General features: G+C 48.1%; 12 non-coding genes and 1 pseudogene across 12 annotated transcripts; 2 read left to right on the forward strand and 11 right to left on the reverse strand.

Moving 5' to 3' along the window:
- Positions 1–6,803: 6,803 nt before the first annotated feature.
- On the reverse strand, positions 6,804–6,981 carry LOC135041116 (U1 spliceosomal RNA; annotated as a pseudogene).
- Positions 6,982–10,477: 3,496 nt separating this feature from the next.
- On the forward strand, positions 10,478–10,641 carry LOC135041133 (U1 spliceosomal RNA). The gene has a single exon (XR_010234853.1). It is a non-coding gene; the product is annotated as a U1 spliceosomal RNA (small nuclear RNA).
- A 152-nt stretch (positions 10,642–10,793) lies between these two features.
- LOC135041157 (U1 spliceosomal RNA) lies at positions 10,794–10,956 on the forward strand. The gene has a single exon (XR_010234875.1). It is a non-coding gene; the product is annotated as a U1 spliceosomal RNA (small nuclear RNA).
- Positions 10,957–11,780: 824 nt separating this feature from the next.
- On the reverse strand, positions 11,781–11,943 carry LOC135041152 (U1 spliceosomal RNA). The gene has a single exon (XR_010234870.1). It is a non-coding gene; the product is annotated as a U1 spliceosomal RNA (small nuclear RNA).
- A 152-nt stretch (positions 11,944–12,095) lies between these two features.
- Positions 12,096–12,259, reverse strand: LOC135041132 (U1 spliceosomal RNA). Its single transcript, XR_010234852.1, has one exon. It is a non-coding gene; the product is annotated as a U1 spliceosomal RNA (small nuclear RNA).
- Positions 12,260–12,933: 674 nt separating this feature from the next.
- On the reverse strand, positions 12,934–13,094 carry LOC135041164 (U1 spliceosomal RNA). The gene has a single exon (XR_010234882.1). It is a non-coding gene; the product is annotated as a U1 spliceosomal RNA (small nuclear RNA).
- Positions 13,095–13,246: 152 nt separating this feature from the next.
- On the reverse strand, positions 13,247–13,410 carry LOC135041119 (U1 spliceosomal RNA). Its single transcript, XR_010234839.1, has one exon. It is a non-coding gene; the product is annotated as a U1 spliceosomal RNA (small nuclear RNA).
- A 674-nt stretch (positions 13,411–14,084) lies between these two features.
- Positions 14,085–14,247, reverse strand: LOC135041148 (U1 spliceosomal RNA). The gene has a single exon (XR_010234866.1). It is a non-coding gene; the product is annotated as a U1 spliceosomal RNA (small nuclear RNA).
- A 152-nt stretch (positions 14,248–14,399) lies between these two features.
- LOC135041126 (U1 spliceosomal RNA) lies at positions 14,400–14,563 on the reverse strand. Its single transcript, XR_010234846.1, has one exon. It is a non-coding gene; the product is annotated as a U1 spliceosomal RNA (small nuclear RNA).
- Positions 14,564–15,237: 674 nt separating this feature from the next.
- LOC135041144 (U1 spliceosomal RNA) lies at positions 15,238–15,400 on the reverse strand. The gene has a single exon (XR_010234862.1). It is a non-coding gene; the product is annotated as a U1 spliceosomal RNA (small nuclear RNA).
- Positions 15,401–15,552: 152 nt separating this feature from the next.
- Positions 15,553–15,716, reverse strand: LOC135041135 (U1 spliceosomal RNA). The gene has a single exon (XR_010234855.1). It is a non-coding gene; the product is annotated as a U1 spliceosomal RNA (small nuclear RNA).
- Positions 15,717–16,383: 667 nt separating this feature from the next.
- On the reverse strand, positions 16,384–16,546 carry LOC135041153 (U1 spliceosomal RNA). The gene has a single exon (XR_010234871.1). It is a non-coding gene; the product is annotated as a U1 spliceosomal RNA (small nuclear RNA).
- A 152-nt stretch (positions 16,547–16,698) lies between these two features.
- On the reverse strand, positions 16,699–16,862 carry LOC135041129 (U1 spliceosomal RNA). The gene has a single exon (XR_010234849.1). It is a non-coding gene; the product is annotated as a U1 spliceosomal RNA (small nuclear RNA).
- Positions 16,863–17,049: the final 187 nt, after the last annotated feature.

The raw sequence follows: 17,049 nt of genomic DNA on the forward strand, positions 1-17,049 counted from the left end.
TCAGGTGCCGCACGTGTATGTGTGTGTGTGTGTTAAATTCCGCGTGTGTACGTACGTATGTGTGTGCCTGGAGCCGCGCGTGTACATACATGTGTGTGTGTGAGGTGCTGCGAGTGTATGTGTGTGTTAGGTGCTCTGAGTGTATATGATTGTGTGTCAGGTGCTGTGCGTGTGTGCGTTAAATGCCACATGTATGTATGTATGTGTGTCAGGTGCTGCGTGTGTGTGTGGGTGTGTCAGGTGCTGCATGTGTGTGTGTGTGTCTGTCAGGTGCTGCATGTGTGTGTCAGGTGCTGCATGTCTGCGTGTGTGTCAGGCGCTGCATGTCTGTGTCAGGTGCTGCGTGTGTGTGTGTGTGTGTGTGTGTGTCAGGTGCTGTGTGTGTGTGTGTGTGTGTGTGTCAGGTGCTGCGTGTCTGCGTGTGTGTGTCAGGTGCTGCGTGTCTGCGTGTGTGTGTCAGGTGCTGCGTGTGTGTGTGTGTGTGTGTCAGGTGCTGCGTGTCTGCGTGTGTGTGTCAGGTGCTGCATGTCTGCGTGTGTGTGTCAGGCGCTGCATGTCTGTGTGTCAGGTGCTGCGTGTGTGTGTGTCAGGTGCTGTGTGTGTGTGTCAGGTGCTGCGTGCCGTGTGCGTGTGTCAGGTGCGTGAGTGTGCGTGTGTCAGGTGCGTGAGTGTGTGTGTGTCAGGTGCGTGAGTGTGTGTGTGTGTGTCAGGTGCGTGAGTGTGTGTGTCAGGTGCGTGAGTGTGTGTGTGTCAGGCGCTGCGTGTCTGTGTGTGTCAGGCGCTGCGTGTCTGTGTGTGTAAGGCGCTGCGTGTGAGTGTGTGCGTGTGTGTCAGGTCCGTGTGAGTGTCAGGTGCTGCGTCTGTGTGTGTGTGTCAGGTGCTGCGTGTGTGCGTGTGTGTCAGGCGCTGCGTGTGCGTGTGTCAGGCGCTGCAGAGAGGGCGGGGGGGACGGACAGCAGGGAGGGCGGGGGGGGACGGACACACAGCAGGGAGGGCGGGGGGAGAACGGACACACAGCAGAGAGGAGGAGGGGGGGTGGCCGGACACAGCGGGAGGAGGGGGGGTGGCCGGACACAGCGGGAGGAGGGGGGTGGCCGGACACAGCGGGAGGAGGGGGGGTGGCCGGACACAGCGGGAGGAGAGGGGGTGGCCGGACACAGCGGGAGGGGGGGTGGCCGGACACAGCGGGAGGGGGGGTGGCCGGACACAGCGGGAGGGGGGGGTGGACGGACACAGCGGGAGGGGGGGGTGGCCGGACACAGCGGGAGGGGGGGGTGGCCGGACACAGCGGGAGGAGGGGAGGGTGGCCGGACACAGCGGGAGGGGGGGGTGGCCAGACACAGCGGGAGGGGGGGGTGGCCGGACACAGCGGGAGGGGGGGGTGGCCGGACACAGCGGGAGGGGGGGTGGACGGACACAGCGAGAGGGGGGGGTGGCCGGACACAGCGGGAGGGGGGGGTGGCCGGACACAGCGGGAGGAGGGGAGGGTGGCCGGACACAGCGGGAGGAGGGGAGGGTGGCCGGACACACAGCAGGGAGGGCGCGGGGGGGAACACACTGCAGGGAGGAGGGGGGGGGACACACAGCAGGGAGGGCAAGGGGGGGGCGACGGACACACAGCAGGGGGGGGGAGGGAGACGGACACACAGCAGGGAGGGCGAGAGGGGGAGGGGGGGGTGACTGGTGACCATAGAGACCTTGATAAATACCGCATACTGCACGGAGGGAGGGCCGGACACAGCGGGAGGAGGAGGAGGGAGGAGTGGCCGGACACAGCTGCCCGAGGCGCCTCCTACTGCCAGCCGCACTACAGACGCGGGGAGGAGACGCAGGCAGCCACCAGGGAAGGTCCGGCGGGCGGCCGGGCACACAGCGGGCGAGCGGGCGGGCGAGCGGGCGGGCGGGCGGCCGGGAGGGGAGGGTGGCCGGGCGGGCGGGAGGGGAGGGTGGCCGGACACGCGGGGGAGAAGTGGAAGCTGGGTACACAGCGGTGGGCTGCCTGACAGAACTCACCCAGTGCTACGCAGCTCCGGCGATCTCCTCCCGCTTCATGGACCTCAATGAACTCACACGCCGGGAACCGCTGGCTGTCCTCCTGCAGCTCCACGTGACTCCTTCCCGCTCTGTCTCCTCGTGCCCAACTGCCAAAGCTACTCTCTGTACACCCCCTGCTGGCGGTCACTGCGCAGGCGCAACAAATTGAAATGCCCTATCTCTATAATGGGGCATATTTCTCTTAATTAAAAAAACCCTATAACTTTCTGAAAAACCACAACCCCAAAAGGCACTACACTGGGGCATACTCTATCTAGTAAAACAAACCCCAAGTCTTAATTCGTCCTCTATCCTGACTTATGCCTTCCCAAAAAAATCTTCATTCACTCTATGGGAAAACGTTGTCAAAAAGCCACAGAGGGAGTGGCAGAAAAAAACTGACAGTTGGAAATTTAGCTTACTCCCAATTCCTCATTTTTTATTATTTTGCCCTGAAATTTGTCCTGCAGCAGCGGGTGACGATTCTACGCGTCCATACCAAATTTCAGCTCAGTACGTCCAATCAGTTTTGAGGTGTAGCCCCTCAAACACCATGCCCCCATCTCAGAAGTTCCCTATGGGAGAATTCCGTTTGTTCGATTCAGCCTTAATATAAGGGCACGACCGTGCCCTTATAATTGACTGTATTGTTTTCTTTCAAAAATCCACTTAATTTTCTTTACCCGATTATTAAAATGGTAATTGACAAAAACAAACTACATTGTCACCAGAAGAGCAATACAAAATGTACAAGTGATATATTAAAATCATCTTTCCAGCTTGAATTTCAATGATGCATTGGGGCAACGATTTTGTGAGAAACATCTTCACCCTTAAATAAAGATTTTCTTAATTCCTTACCTGTGTGCTAATTAGATATCACCTTGTTTTCACATTAAACAGACTTCCACATGAGAAAACAGCAAAGATGCAGTGGCGTTAATGTTTCCTGGTGTCAACCTGTATTATTTCCGTAGATATTGAAATGAGGATGCATCTTGCTGCCTTTCCAATGAAGCAAGTTTAATTTAGTAATAGGTGAAAAACCATCCCTACAAAGATGTTAATCAGATACTTGGCTTTGTGGACACTTTTCAGAGAACAAATTTGTTATCATAAAAATAAAGCCAGAAAATGAAGAGCTGTTTAATCACTCAATTGGATTTTTCTGCCAGCATTTTTCTTTTTCTCTGCAACCCACTGCTAAATTGTGCTTCCTAGCTGTTTTTTTATAAAATCACTTAATCAAATCTAACTCTGATTACATCAGAGAAGGCCAGGTACCCTACACCATAAGAGGGGGTTTGCAATTTTGACTTGTCTACTTAAATATCACCAAAATCTGATCACAAGGTCAATTACGTCCCTGGGTGGGATTGAACCACCAACCTTTTGATTAATAGCTGAACACACTAACCGATTGCGCCACAGAGACACTTTGCAAAAACTATATACTGACAAAGACTAATAAGCATTCATCTAGAACGTTTCCTAGAAAAACTTTAAAAAGTCAATAATCTGGAGAGTTTTTGTAAGATGTTTCTTCCAGCAACCAATGAAGAAACACATTGGTACTTTCGCATGATGAGTGAGTGCTTCAGGATCTCTTGCACTTACATGTGCAGCAGAGTACTGCAATGGAAGCATGCTGGGCCCATAACCCAGAGGTAGGCAGATTGAAACTATCCTTTGCTATATGCATTTTTTATTGTTCATTAAAGTAATCCAAAACTGGGATTGATATTTTAGCTTTTATTTTTACTTAAAGTACAATAACTTTTACCATTTTAATTTGTTTTAATAGTATATTGACAGTATTGTTTTCTTTCAAAAATCCACTTAATTTTCTTTACCCTATTATTAAAATGGTAATTGACAAAAACAAACTACATTGTCACCAGAAGAGCAATACAAAATGTACAAGTGATATATTAAAATCATCTTTCCAGCTTGAATTTCAATGATGCATTGGGGCAACGATTTTGTGAGAAACATCTTCACCTTTAAATAAAGATTTTCTTAATTCCTTACCTGTGTGCTAATTAGATATCACCTTGTTTTCACATTAAACAGACTTCCACATGAGAAAGCAGCAAGGATGCAGTGGCGTTAATGTTTCCTGGTGTCAACCTGTATTATTTCAGTAGATATTGAAATGAGGATGCATCTTGCTGCCTTTCCAATGAAGCAAGTTTAATTTAGTAATAGGTGAAAAACCATCCCTACAAATATGTTAATCAGATACTTGGCTTTGTGGACACTTTTCAGAGAACAAATTAGTTAGCATAAAAATAAAGCCAGAAAATGAAGAGCTGTTTAATCACTCAATTGGATTTTTCTGCCAGCATATTTCTTTTTCTCTGCAACCCACTGCTAAATTGTGCTTCCTAGCTGTTTTTATAAAATCACTGAATCAAATCTAACTCTGATTACATCAGAGAAGGCCAGGTACCCTACACCATAACAGGGGGATTGAAATTTTGACTTGTCTACTTAAAGATCACCAAAATCTGATAACAAGGTCAATTAAGTCCCTTGGTGGAATTGAACCACCAACCTTTTGGTTAATAGCCTTACACACTAACTGATTGCGCCACAGCAACACTTTGCAAAAGTAGATACTGACAAAGGCTAATAAGCATTCATCTAGAACGATTCCTAGAAACATTTTAAAAAGTCAATAATGTGGAGAGTTTTTGTAAGATGTTTCTTCCATCAACCAATGAAGAAACACATTGGTACTTTCCCATGATGAGTGAGTGCTTCAGGATCTCTTGCACTTACATGTGCAGCAGAGTACTGTAATGGAAGCATGCTGGGTCCATAACCCAGAGGTAGGCAGATTGAAACTATCCTCTGCTATATGCATTTTTTTTTGTTAATTAAAGTAATCCAAAACTGGGATTGATATTTTTGCTCTTTTATTTTTACTTAAAGTACAATAACTTTTACCATTTTAATTTGTTTTAATAGTATATTGACAGTATTGTTTTCTTTCAAAAATCCAATTAATTTTCTTTACCCGATTATTAAAATGGTAATTGACAAAAGCAAACTACATTGTCACCAGAAGAGCAATACAAAATGTACAAGTGATATATTAAAATCATCTTTCCAGCTTGAATTTCAATGATGCATTGGGGCAACGATTTTGTGAGAAACATCTTCACCCTTAAATAAAGATTTTCTTAATTCCTTACCTGTGTGCTAATTAGATATCTCCTTGTTTTCACATTAAACAGACTTCCACATGAGAAAGCAGCAAGGATGCAGTGGCGTTGATGTTTCCTGGTGTCAACCTGTATTATTTCAGTAGATATTGAAATGAGGATGCATCTTGCTGCCTTCCAATGAAGCAAGTTTAATTTAGTAATAGGTGAAAAACCATCCCTACAAAGATGTTAATCAGATACTTGGCTTTGTGGACACTTTTCAGAGAACAAATTTGTTAGCATAAAAATAAAGCCAGAAAATGAAGAGCTGTTTAATCACTCATTTCAATATCTATCTGTTTAATCACTCATTTTAATCACTGCATCCTCATTTCAATATCTACGGAAATAATACAGGTTGACACCAGGAAACATTAACGCCACTGCATCTTTGCTGTTTTCTCATGTGGAAGTCTGTTTAATATGAAAACAAGGTGATATCTAATTAGCACACAGGTAAGGAATTAAGAAAATCTTTATTTAAGGGTGAAGATGTTTCTCACAAAATCGTTGCCCCAATGCATCATTGAAATTCAAGCTGGAAAGATGATTTTAATATATCACTTGTACATTTTGTATTGCTCTTCTGGTGACAATGTAGTTTGTTTTTGTCAATTACCATTTTAATAATCGGGTAAAGAAAATTAATTGGATTTTTGAAAGAAAACAATACTGTCAATATACTATTAAAACAAATTAAAATGGTAAAAGTTATTGTACTTTAAGTAAAAATAAAAGAGCAAAAATATCAATCCCAGTTTTGGATTACTTTAATTAACAAAAAAAAATGCATATAGCAGAGGATAGTTTCAATCTGCCTACCTCTGGGTTATGGACCCAGCACTTCCATTACAGTAATCTGCTGCACATGTAAGTGCAAAAGATCCTGAAGCACTCACTCATCATGGGAAAGTACCAATGTGTTTCTTCATTGGTTGATGGAAGAAACATCTTACAAAAACTCTCCACATTATTGACTTTTTAAAATGTTTCTAGGAATCGTTCTAGATGAATGCTTATTAGCCTTTGTCAGTATGCACTTTTGCAAAGTGTTGCTGTGGCGCAATCAGTTAGTGTGTAAGGCTATTAACCAAAAGGTTGGTGGTTCAATCCCACCCAGAGACTTAATTGACCTTGTTATCAGATTTTGGTGATCTTTAAGTAGACAAGTCAAAATTTCAAACCCCCTGTTATGGTGTAGGGTACCTGGCCTTCTCTGATGTAATCAGAGTTAGATTTGATTCAGTGATTTTATAAAAACAGCTAGGAAGCACAATTTAGCAGTGGGTTGCAGAGAAAAAGAAATATGCTGGCAGAAAAATCCAATTGAGTGATTAAACAGCTCTTCATTTTCTGGCTTTATTTTATGCTAACAAATTTGTGCTCTGAAAAGTGTCCACAAAGCCAAGTATCTGATTAACACCTTTGTAGGGATGGTTTTTCACCTATTATTAAATTAAACTTGCTTCATTGGAAAGGCAGCAAGTGATGTCATCCAAGCAGTGGGTCAAAGTTGGCTTCAAACCTCGTCTGCTTATGAAAAGAGAAAAGGGGTATGCAGGGCATGGCGGCCTTTTGCGGTGCTTGGATGACCCCTAGTTCGCATTAAATAATGCAGTCGAGTTTCCCACATTTGGGGAAATCACAGGGGTCAGCATACCAGAATGCAATGAATGAACCGCTCCCTGGGAGAACAGTCTTCATGACCATGGTATCTCCTATGCAAAATAAGTATGATTTGGGATAGGGCTGGGGAGGGCCGCTGCTCAGGCACATCTCTGTCAAGTAAAGGAGATTCAACTGAGGCAGCACAAGGGAACTCTCATCTGGGGACAACAACTGCAGGGAGAACACATATTTTCAGATGAACATGGGAGGGCAGAAGGCTGCCTAATACTGAAGCACCCCCAAACAACAAACCAAATGCAACAACTAGTGCAAGCATTCCTGGGGGAAGGCCTGCAGCAGATGGATTTGCATATGGCGATGTCATCCAAGCAGTGGGTCAAAGTTGGCTTCAACCCTCGTCTGCATATGAAAAGAGAAAAGGGGCGTGCAGGGCATGGCGGCCTTTTGCGGCACTTGGATGACCCCTAGTTCACATTTCTTGCAGCAGCTGGGCACTGTAACAGCTCCAGAGCTGCTCTGTAAGGCAAGTAAAAGGGTGTGGGCCCTGCAGCACTACCTGTAGTTCGCATTGTGCGAGACCCCTAGTTCGCATTAAACACCCCCACCCTCCTTCGGTGTGGGGCTCATGTTGGCCATGCCCCAGCCCCTGAAGCATTCACGCTGATTTCTTGCAGCAGCTGGGCACTGTAACAGCTCAAGAGCTGCTCTGTAAGGCAAGTAAAAGGGTGTGGGCCCTGCAGCACTACCTGTAGTTTGCATTGTGCTTTGGAAGGCACAAAGTAAGCAGACGGGAAGAGAAGTCAGGATAGTGCACAAGGGTATAGACGGGAGGGGCTCAAGAAAAAAGAAGTGGAAACAGACAGCAAACTAGGCTTCCAATGCACAATGCAAACTACAGGTAGTGCTGCAGGGCCCACACCCTTTTACTTGCCTTACAGAGCAGCTCTGGAGCTGTTTAATCACTCAATTGGATTTTTCTGCCAGCATAATTTTTCTCTTACGTCCTAGAGGATGCTGGGGACTCCGTAAGGACCATGGGGGATAGACGGGCTCCGCAGGAGACATGGGCACTTTAAGAAAGACTTTAGATCTGGGTGTGCACTGGCTCCTCCCTCTATGCCCCTCCTCCAGACCTCAGTTTACTACTGTGCCCAGAGGAGACTGGGTGCTTTTCAGGGAGCTCTCCTGAGTTTCCTGACAGAAAGTATATTTGTTAGATTTTTTTATTTTCAGGGAGCCTGCTGGCAACAGACTCCCTGCATCGAGGGGCGGAGGGGAGAGATGCACACCTACTTCTGTGAGTTGATAGGCTCTGCTTCTTAGGCTACTGTACAGCATTAGCTCCAGAGGGATCGGTACGCAGGTCTCACCCTCGCCGTCCGTCCCAGCGCCGCGCCGCCGTCCCCCTCGCAGAGCCGGAAGATAGAAGCCGGGTGAGTATGAGAAGAAAAGAAGACTTCAGAGGCGGCGGAAGACTTCATGATCTTCACTGAGGTAACGCACAGCAGTAAAGCTGTGCTCCATTGCTCCCATACACCTCTCACACGGCAGTCAGTGTAAGGGTGAAGGGCGCAGGGGGGACGCCCTGGGCAGCAATATAGACCTCTCTTTGGCAAAATAAATATATATGCAGCTAGGCACTGTATATATATATAAGAGCCCCCGCCTTTTTTTTACTATATTTGAGCGGGACAGAAGCCCGTCGCTGAGGGGGTGGGGCTTCTCCCTCAGCACTCACCAGCGCCATTTTCTCCACAGCACCGCTGAGGGGAAGCTCCACGGACTCTCCCCTGCTTATACCACGGTAGAAAGAGGGTCTTAAAGAAGAGGGGGGCACATAATTAGGCGCATATATATATGGAAATACAGCGCTACTGGGTAAACATAAAATTATTGTGTTTTTTTCCTGGGTCATATAGCGCTGGGGTGTGTGCTGGCATACTCTCTCTCTCTGTCTCTCCAAAGGGCCTTGTTGGGGAACTGTCCTCAGATAAGAGGATTCCCTGAGTGTATGGTGTGTCGGTACACGTGTGTCGACATGTCTGAGGTAGAAGGCTCTCCTAGAGAGGAGCAGGAGCAAATTAATGTGGTGTCTCCATCGACAACGCCGACACCTGACTGGATGGATATGTGGAATGTTTTAAGTGCTAATGTAAACTTATTACACAAGAGATTAGACAAAGCTGAAGCTAGGGAACAGTCAGGGAGTCAACCCATGCCTGTCCCTATGTCGCAGGGACCTTCGGGGTCTCAAAAGCGCCCACTATCCCAAATAGTTGACACAGATACCGACACGGATTCTGACTCCAGTGTCGACTACGATGATGCAAAGTTACAGCCAAAATTGGCTAAATGTATTCGATATATGATTATTGCACTAAAAGATGTTTTGCACATCACAGAGTCCCCTGTCCCTGACACGAGGGTACACATGTATAAGGGAAAGAAACCTGAGATAACCTTTCCCCCCTCACATGAGTTGAACGAATTATGTGAAAAAGCTTGGGAATCTCCAGACAAAAAGCTGCAGATTCCCAAAAGGATTCTTATGGCGTATCCTTTCCCGCCAATGGACAGGATACGGTGGGAATCCTCCCCTAGGGTGGATAAAGCATTGACACGCTTATCCAAAAAGGTAGCGCTGCCATCCCAGGATACGGCTACCATCAGGGACCCTGCTGACCGCAAGCAGGAGGTTACCCTAAAGTCCATTTACACACATTCTGGTACCTTACTCAGACCGGCAATTGCGTCGGCCGGGGTTGTAGCGCGGTGGCAGCGGAATTGCAGACCCGTCCTCAATTCCTGCTAAAAGTGGAATCATCCTTTCATATGAACCAACCTATTGTGATGCCTGTGGCTACGCGTGACTTGGAGGATTCCGAGTCCCTTGATGTGGTCAGGGCTTTGAAAATTTACGTGGCCAGAACGGCTAGAGTCAGAAAAACAGAAGCACTGTTTGTCCTGTATGCAGCCAACAAGATTGGCACCCCTGCTTCAAAGCAGACTATTGCTCTCTGGATCTGTAACACGATTCAGCAGGCGCATTCTATGGCGGCAAATCCATCTGCGAACTACAGGTAGTGCTGCAGGGCCCACACCCTTTTACTTGCCTTACAGAGCAGCTCTGGAGCTGTTACAGTGCCCAGCTGCTGCAAGAATTCAGCTTGAATGCTTCAGGGGCTGGGGCATAGCCAACATGAGCCCCACACCAAAGGAGGGTGGAGGTGTTTAATGCAAACTAGGGGTCAGCCAAGCGCCGCAAAAGGCCACCATGCCCTGCACGCCCCTTTTCTCTTTTCATATGCAGACGAGGGTTGAAGCCAACTTTGACCAACTGCTTGGATGACATCACCATATGCAAATCCATCTGCGGCAGGCCTTCCCCAGGAATGCTTGCACTAGTTGTTGCATTTGGTTTGTTGTTTGGGGGTGCTTCAGTATTAGGCAGCCTTCTGCCCTCCCATGTTCATCTGAAAATATATGTTCTCCCTGCAGTTGTTGTCCCAAGATGAGAGTTCCCTTGTGCTGCCTCAGTTGAATCTCCTTTACTTGACAGAGATGTGCATGAGCAGCGGCCCTCCCCAGCCCTATTCCAAATCATACTTATTTTGCATAGGAGATACCATGGTCATGAAGATTTTTCTCCCAGGGTGAGGTTCATTCATTGCATTTTGGGTATGCTGACCCCTGTGATTTCCCCAAATGTGGGAAACTCGACTGCATTATTTGTGGTAGTGGGAGGCTGTGTTTGTGATTTCTTCTGGTCAGCTCTGGTAAAAGTCAGATTTCTTTGTTTCAGATTTTCCTTTAGCCTTGTTCTTCTTTCGAGAGTTCCCTTGTGCTGCCTCAGTTGGATCTCCTTCACTTAACAGGGGGGTGCCCGAGCAGCGACCCTCCCCAGCTCTAGCCCAACTCCTACTTACCTGCCAGGTGAGATACTATGATCATGAAGGTGCTTCTCCCAGGGCAAGGCTCACCCATTGCACTCTGGGTGTGCTGCCCCTGCGATTTCCCCAAATGTGGGAAACTTGACTGCATGATTTGTGTTTCCCCTGGTCGGCTCTCGTATAATTCAGTTCTCTTTGTCTCAGATCTCTCTCCAGCCTAGTTTGCTGTCTGTTTCCACTTCTCTTTTCTTCAGCCGCTCCCTTCTATACCCTTGTGCACTATCCTGACTTCTCCTCCCGTCTGCTTACTTTGTGCCTTCCAATGCACAATGCAAACTACAGGTAGTGCTGCAGGGCCCACACCCTTTTACTTGCCTTACAGAGCGTCTCTGGAGCTGTTACAGTGCCCAGCTGCTGCAAGAAATCTGCTTGAATGCTTCAGGGGATGGGACATGGCCAACATGAGCCCCACACCAAAGGAGGGTGGAGCAGAAGGCTGCCTAATACTGAAGCACCCCCAAACAACAAACCAAATGCAACAACTAGTGCAAGCATTCCTGGGGGAAGGCCTGCCGCAGATGGATTTGTGGTGATGTCATCCAAGCAGTTGGTCAAAGGTGGCTTCAACCCTCGTCTGCATATGAAAACAGAAAAGGGGCGTGCAGGGCATGGTGGCCTTTTGCGGCGCTTGACTGACCCCTAGTTTGCATTAAACACCTCCACCCTCCTTCGGTGTGGGGCTCATGTTGGCTATGCCCCAGCCCCTGAAGCATTCAAGCTGATTTCTTGCAGCAGCTGGCCACTGTAACAGCTCCAGAGCTGCTCTGTAAGGCAAGTAAAAGGGTGTGGGCCCTGCAGCACTACCTGTAGTTTGCATTGTGCATTGGAAGGCACAAAGTAAGCAGACGGGAGGAGAAGTCAGGATAGTGCACAAGGGTATAGAAGGGAGCGGCTGAAGAAAAGAGAAGTGGAAACAGACAGCAAACTAGGCTGGAGAGAGACCTGAGACAAAGAGATCTGAATTATACGAGAGCCGACCAGGGGAAACACAAATTATGCAGTCAAGTTTCCCACATTTGGGGAAATCGCAGGAGCAGCACACCCAGAGTACAATGGGTGAGCCTTGCCCTGGGAGAAGCACCTTCATGATCATAGTATCTCACCTGGCAGGTAAGTAGGAGTTGGGCTAGAGCTGGGGAGGGTCGCTGCTCGGGTACCCCCCTGTAAAGTGAAGGAGATCCAACTGAGGCAGCACAAGGGAACTCTCGAAAGAAGAACAAGGCTAAAGGAAAATCTGAGACAAAGAAATCTGACTTTTACCAGAGCTGACCAGAAGAAATCACAAACACAGCCTCCCACTACCACAAATAATGCAGTCAAGTTTCCCACATTTGGGGAAATCACAGGGGTCAGCATACCCAAAATGCAATGAATAAACCTCACCCTGGGAGAAAAATCTTCATGACCATGGTATCTCCTATGCAAAATAAGTATGATTTGGAATAGGGCTGGGGAGGGCCGCTGCTCATGCACATCTCTGTCAAGTAAAGGAGATTTAACTGAGGCAACACAAGGGAACTCTCATCTGGGGACAACAACTGCAGGGAGAACATATATTTTCAGATGAACATGGGAGGGCAGAAGGCTGCCTAATACTGAAGCACCCCCAAACAACAAACCAAATGCAACAACTAGTGCAAGCATTCCTGGGGGAAGGCCTGCCGCAGATGGATTTGCATATGGTGATGTCATCCAAGCAGTGGGTCAAAGGTGGCTTCAACCCTCGTCTGCATATGAAAAGAGAAAAGGGGCGTGCAGGGCATGGTGGCCTTTTGCGGCGCTTGGCTGACCCCTAGTTTGCATTAAACACCTCAACCCTCCTTTGGTGTGGGGCTCATGTTGGCTATGCCCCAGCCCCTGAAGCATTCAAGCTGATTTCTTGCAGCAGCTGGGCACTGTAACAGCTCCAGAGCTGCTCTGTAAGGCAAGTAAAAGGGTGTGGGCCCTGCAGCACTACCTGTAGTTCGCATTGTGCGTTGGAAGGCACAAAGTAAGCAGACAGGAGGAGAAGTCAGGATAGTGCGCAAGGGCATAGAAGGGAGCGGCTCAAGAAAAGAGAAGTGGAAACAGACAGCAAACTAGGCTGGAGAGAGACCTGAGACAAAGAGATCTGAATTATACGAGAGCCGACCAGGGGAAACACAAATTATGCAGTCAAGTTTCCCACATTTGGGGAAATCGCAGGAGCAGCACACCCAGAGCAATGGGTGAGCCTTGCCCTGGGAGAAGCACCTTCATGATCATAGTATCTCACCTGGCAGGTAAGTAGGAGTTGGGCTAGAGCTGGGGAGGGTCGCTGCTCGGGTACCCCCCTGTAAAGTGAAGGAGATCCAACTGAGGCAGCACAAGGGAACTCTCGAAAGAAGAACAAGGCTAGAGGAAAATCTGAGACAAAGAAATCTGACTTTTACCAGAGCTGACCAGAGGAAAGCACAAACACAGTCCCCCACTACCACAAATAATGCAGTCAAGTTTCCCACATTTGGGGAAATCACAGGGGTCAGCATACCCAAAATGCAATGAATGAACCTCACCCTGGGAGAACAATCTTCATGACCATGGTATCTCCTATGCAAAATAAGTATGATTTGGAATAGGGCTGGGGAGGGCCGCTGCTCATGCACATCTCTGTCAAGTAAAGGAGATTCAACTGAGGCAGCACAAGGGAACTCTCATCTGGGGACAACAACTGCAGGGAGAACACATATTTTCAGATGAACATGGGAGGGCAGAAGGCTGCCTAATACTGAAGAACCCCCAAACAACAAACCAAATGCAACAACTAGTGCAAGCATTCCTGGGGGAAGTTCTGCAGAAGACGGATTTGCATACGGTGATGTCATCCAAGCAGTGGGTCAAAGTTGGCTTCAACCCTCATCTGCATATGAAAAGAGAAAAGGGGCGTGCAGGGCATGGCGGCCTTTTGCGGTGCTTGGATGACCCCTAGTTCGCATTAAACACCTCCACCCTCCTTTGGTGTGGGGCTCATGTTGGCCATGCCCCATCCCCTGAAGCATTCAAGCAGATTTCTTGCAGCAGCTGGGCACTGTAACAGCTCCAGAGCTGCTCTGTAAGGCAAGTAAAAGGGTGTGGGCCCTGCAGCACTACCTGTAGTTTGCATTGTGCATTGGAAGGCACAAAGTAAGCAGACGGGAGGAGAAGTCAGGATAGTGCACAAGGGTATAGAAGGGAGCGGCTGAAGAAAAGAGAAGTGGTAACAGACAGAAAACTAGGCTGGAGAGAGACCTGAGACAAAGAGATCTGAATTATACGAGAGCCGACCAGGGGAAACACAAATTATGCAGTCAAGTTTCCCACATTTGGGGAAATCGCAGGGGCAGCACACCCAGAGTGCAATGGGTGAGCCTTGCCCTGGGAGAAGCACCATCATGATCATAGTATCTCACCTGGCAGGTAAGTAGGAGTTGGGCTAGAGCTGGGGAGGGTCTCTGCTCGGGCACCCCCCTGTCAAGTGAAGGAGATCCAACTGAGGCAGCACAAGGGAACTCTCAAAAGAAGAACAAGGCTAGAGGAAGATCTGAAACAAAGAAATCTGACTTTTACCAGAGCTGACCAGAGGAAAACACAAACACAGTCCCCCACTACCACAAATAAAGCAGTCGAGTTTCCCACATTTGGGGAAATCACAGGGGTCAGCATACCCAGAATGCAATGAATGAACCTCACCCTGGGAGAATAATCTTCATGACCATGGTATCTCCTATGCAAAATAAGTATGATTTGGGATAGAGCTGGGGTGGGCCGCTGCTCAGGCACATCTCTGTCAAGTTAAGGAGATTCAACTGAGGCAGCACAAGGGAACTCTCATCTGGGGACAACAACTGCAGGGAGAACACATATTTTCAGATGAACATGGGAGGGCAGAAGGCTGCCTAATACTGAAGCACCCCCAAACAACAAACCAAATGCAACAACTAGTGCAAGCATTCCTGGGGGAAGGCCTGCCGCAGATGGATTTGCATATGGTGATGTCATCCAAGCAGTGGGTCAAAGTTGGCTTCAACCCTCGTCTGCATATGAAAACAGAAAAGGGGCGTGCAGGGCATGGTGGCCTTTTGCGGCGCTTGTCTGACCCCTAGTTTGCATTAAACACCTCCACCCTCCTTCGGTGTGGGGCTCATGTTGGCTATGCCCCAGCCCCTGAAGCATTCAAGCTGATTTCTTGCAGCAGCTGGGCACTGTAACAGCTCCAGAGCTGCTCTGTAAGGCAAGTAAAAGGGTGTGGGCCCTGCAGCACTACCTGTAGTTTGCATTGTGCATTGGAAGGCACAAAGTAAGCAGACGGGAGGAGAAGTCAGGATAGTGCACAAGGGTATAGAAGGGAGCGGCTGAAGAAAAGAGAAGTGGAAACAGACAGCAAACTAGGCTGGAGAGAGACCTGAGACAGAGAGATCTGAATTATACGAGAGCCGACCAGGGGAAACACAAATTATGCAGTCAAGTTTCCCACATTTGGGGAAATTGCAGGAGCAGCACACCCAGAGTACAATGGGTGAGCCTTGCCCAGGGAGAAGCACCTTCATGATCATAGTATCTCACCTGGCAGGTAAGTAGGAGTTGGGCTAGAGCTGGGGAGGGTCGCTGCTCGGGTACCCCCCTGTAAAGTGAAGGAGATCCAACTGAGGCAGCACAAGGGAACTCTCGAAAGAAGAACAAGGCTAAAGGAAAATGTGAGACAAAGAAATCTGACTTTTACCAGAGCTGACCAGAGGAAAGCACAAACACAGTCTCCCACTACCACAAATAATGCAGTCAAGTTTCCCACATTTGGGGAAATCACAGGGGTCAGCATACCCAAAATGCAATGAATGAACCTCACCCTGGGAGAAAAATCTTCATGACCATGGTATCTCCTATGCAAAATAAGCATGATTTGGAATAGGGCTGGGGAGGGCCGCTGCTCATGCACATCTCTGTCAAGTAAAGGAGATTCAACTGAGGCAGCACAAGGGAACTCTCATCTTGGGTCAACAACTGCAGGGAGAACACATATTTTCAGATGAACATGGGAGGGCAGAAGGCTGCCTAATACTGAAGCACCCCCAAACAACAAACCAAATGCAACAACTAGTGCAAGCATTCCTGGGGGAAGTTCTGCAGAAGACGGATTTGCATACGGTGATGTCATCCAAGCAGTGGGTCAAAGTTGGCTTCAACCCTCATCTGCATATGAAAAGGGGCGTGCAGGGCATGGCGGCCTTTTGCGGTGCTTGGATGACCCGTAGTTCGCATTAAACACCTCCACCAACCTTTGGTGTGGGGCTCATGTTGGCCATGCCCCATCCCCTGAAGCATTCAAGCTGATTTCTTGCAGCAGCTGGGCACTGTAACAGCTCCAGAGCTGCTCTGTAAGGCAAGTAAAAGGGTGTGGGCCCTGCAGCACTACCTGTAGTTTGCATTGTGCATTGGAAGGCACAAAGTAAGCAGACGGGAGGAGAAGTCAGGATAGTGCACAAGGGTATAGAAGGGAGCGGCTGAAGAAAAGAGAAGTGGAAACAGACAGCAAACTAGGCTGGAGAGAGACCTGAGACAAAGAGATCTGAATTATACGAGAGCCGACCAGGGGAAACACAAATTATGCAGTCAAGTTTCCCACATTTGGGGAAATCGCAGGAGCAGCACACCCAGAGTACAATGGGTGAGCCTTGCCCTGGGAGAAGCACCTTCATGATCATAGTATCTCACCTGGCAGGTAAGTAGGAGTTGGGCTAGAGCTGGGGAGGGTCGCTGCTCGGGTACCCCCCTGTAAAGTGAAGGAGATCCAACTGAGGCAGCACAAGGGAACTCTCGAAAGAAGAACAAGGCTAAAGGAAAATCTGAGACAAAGAAATCTGACTTTTACCAGAGCTGACCAGAGGAAAGCACAAACACAGTCTCCCACTACCACAAATAATGCAGTCAAGTTTCCCACATTTGGGGAAATCACAGGGGTCAGCATACCCAAAATGCAATGAATGAACCTCACCCTGGGAGAAAAATCTTCATGACCATGGTATCTCCTATGCAAAATAAGTATGATTTGGAATAGGGCTGGGGAGGGCCGCTGCTCATGCACATCTCTGTCAAGTAAAGGAGATTCAACTGAGGCAGCAAAAGGGAACTCTCATCTTGGGACAACAACTGCAGGGAGAACACATATTTTCAGATGAACATGGGAGGGCAGAAGGCTGCCTAATACTGAAGCACCCCCAAACAACAAACCA

Source organism: Pseudophryne corroboree, unplaced genomic scaffold (genome assembly GCF_028390025.1).
Source record: "Pseudophryne corroboree isolate aPseCor3 unplaced genomic scaffold, aPseCor3.hap2 scaffold_792, whole genome shotgun sequence".
NCBI classification, from domain to species: domain Eukaryota; kingdom Metazoa; phylum Chordata; class Amphibia; order Anura; family Myobatrachidae; genus Pseudophryne; species Pseudophryne corroboree.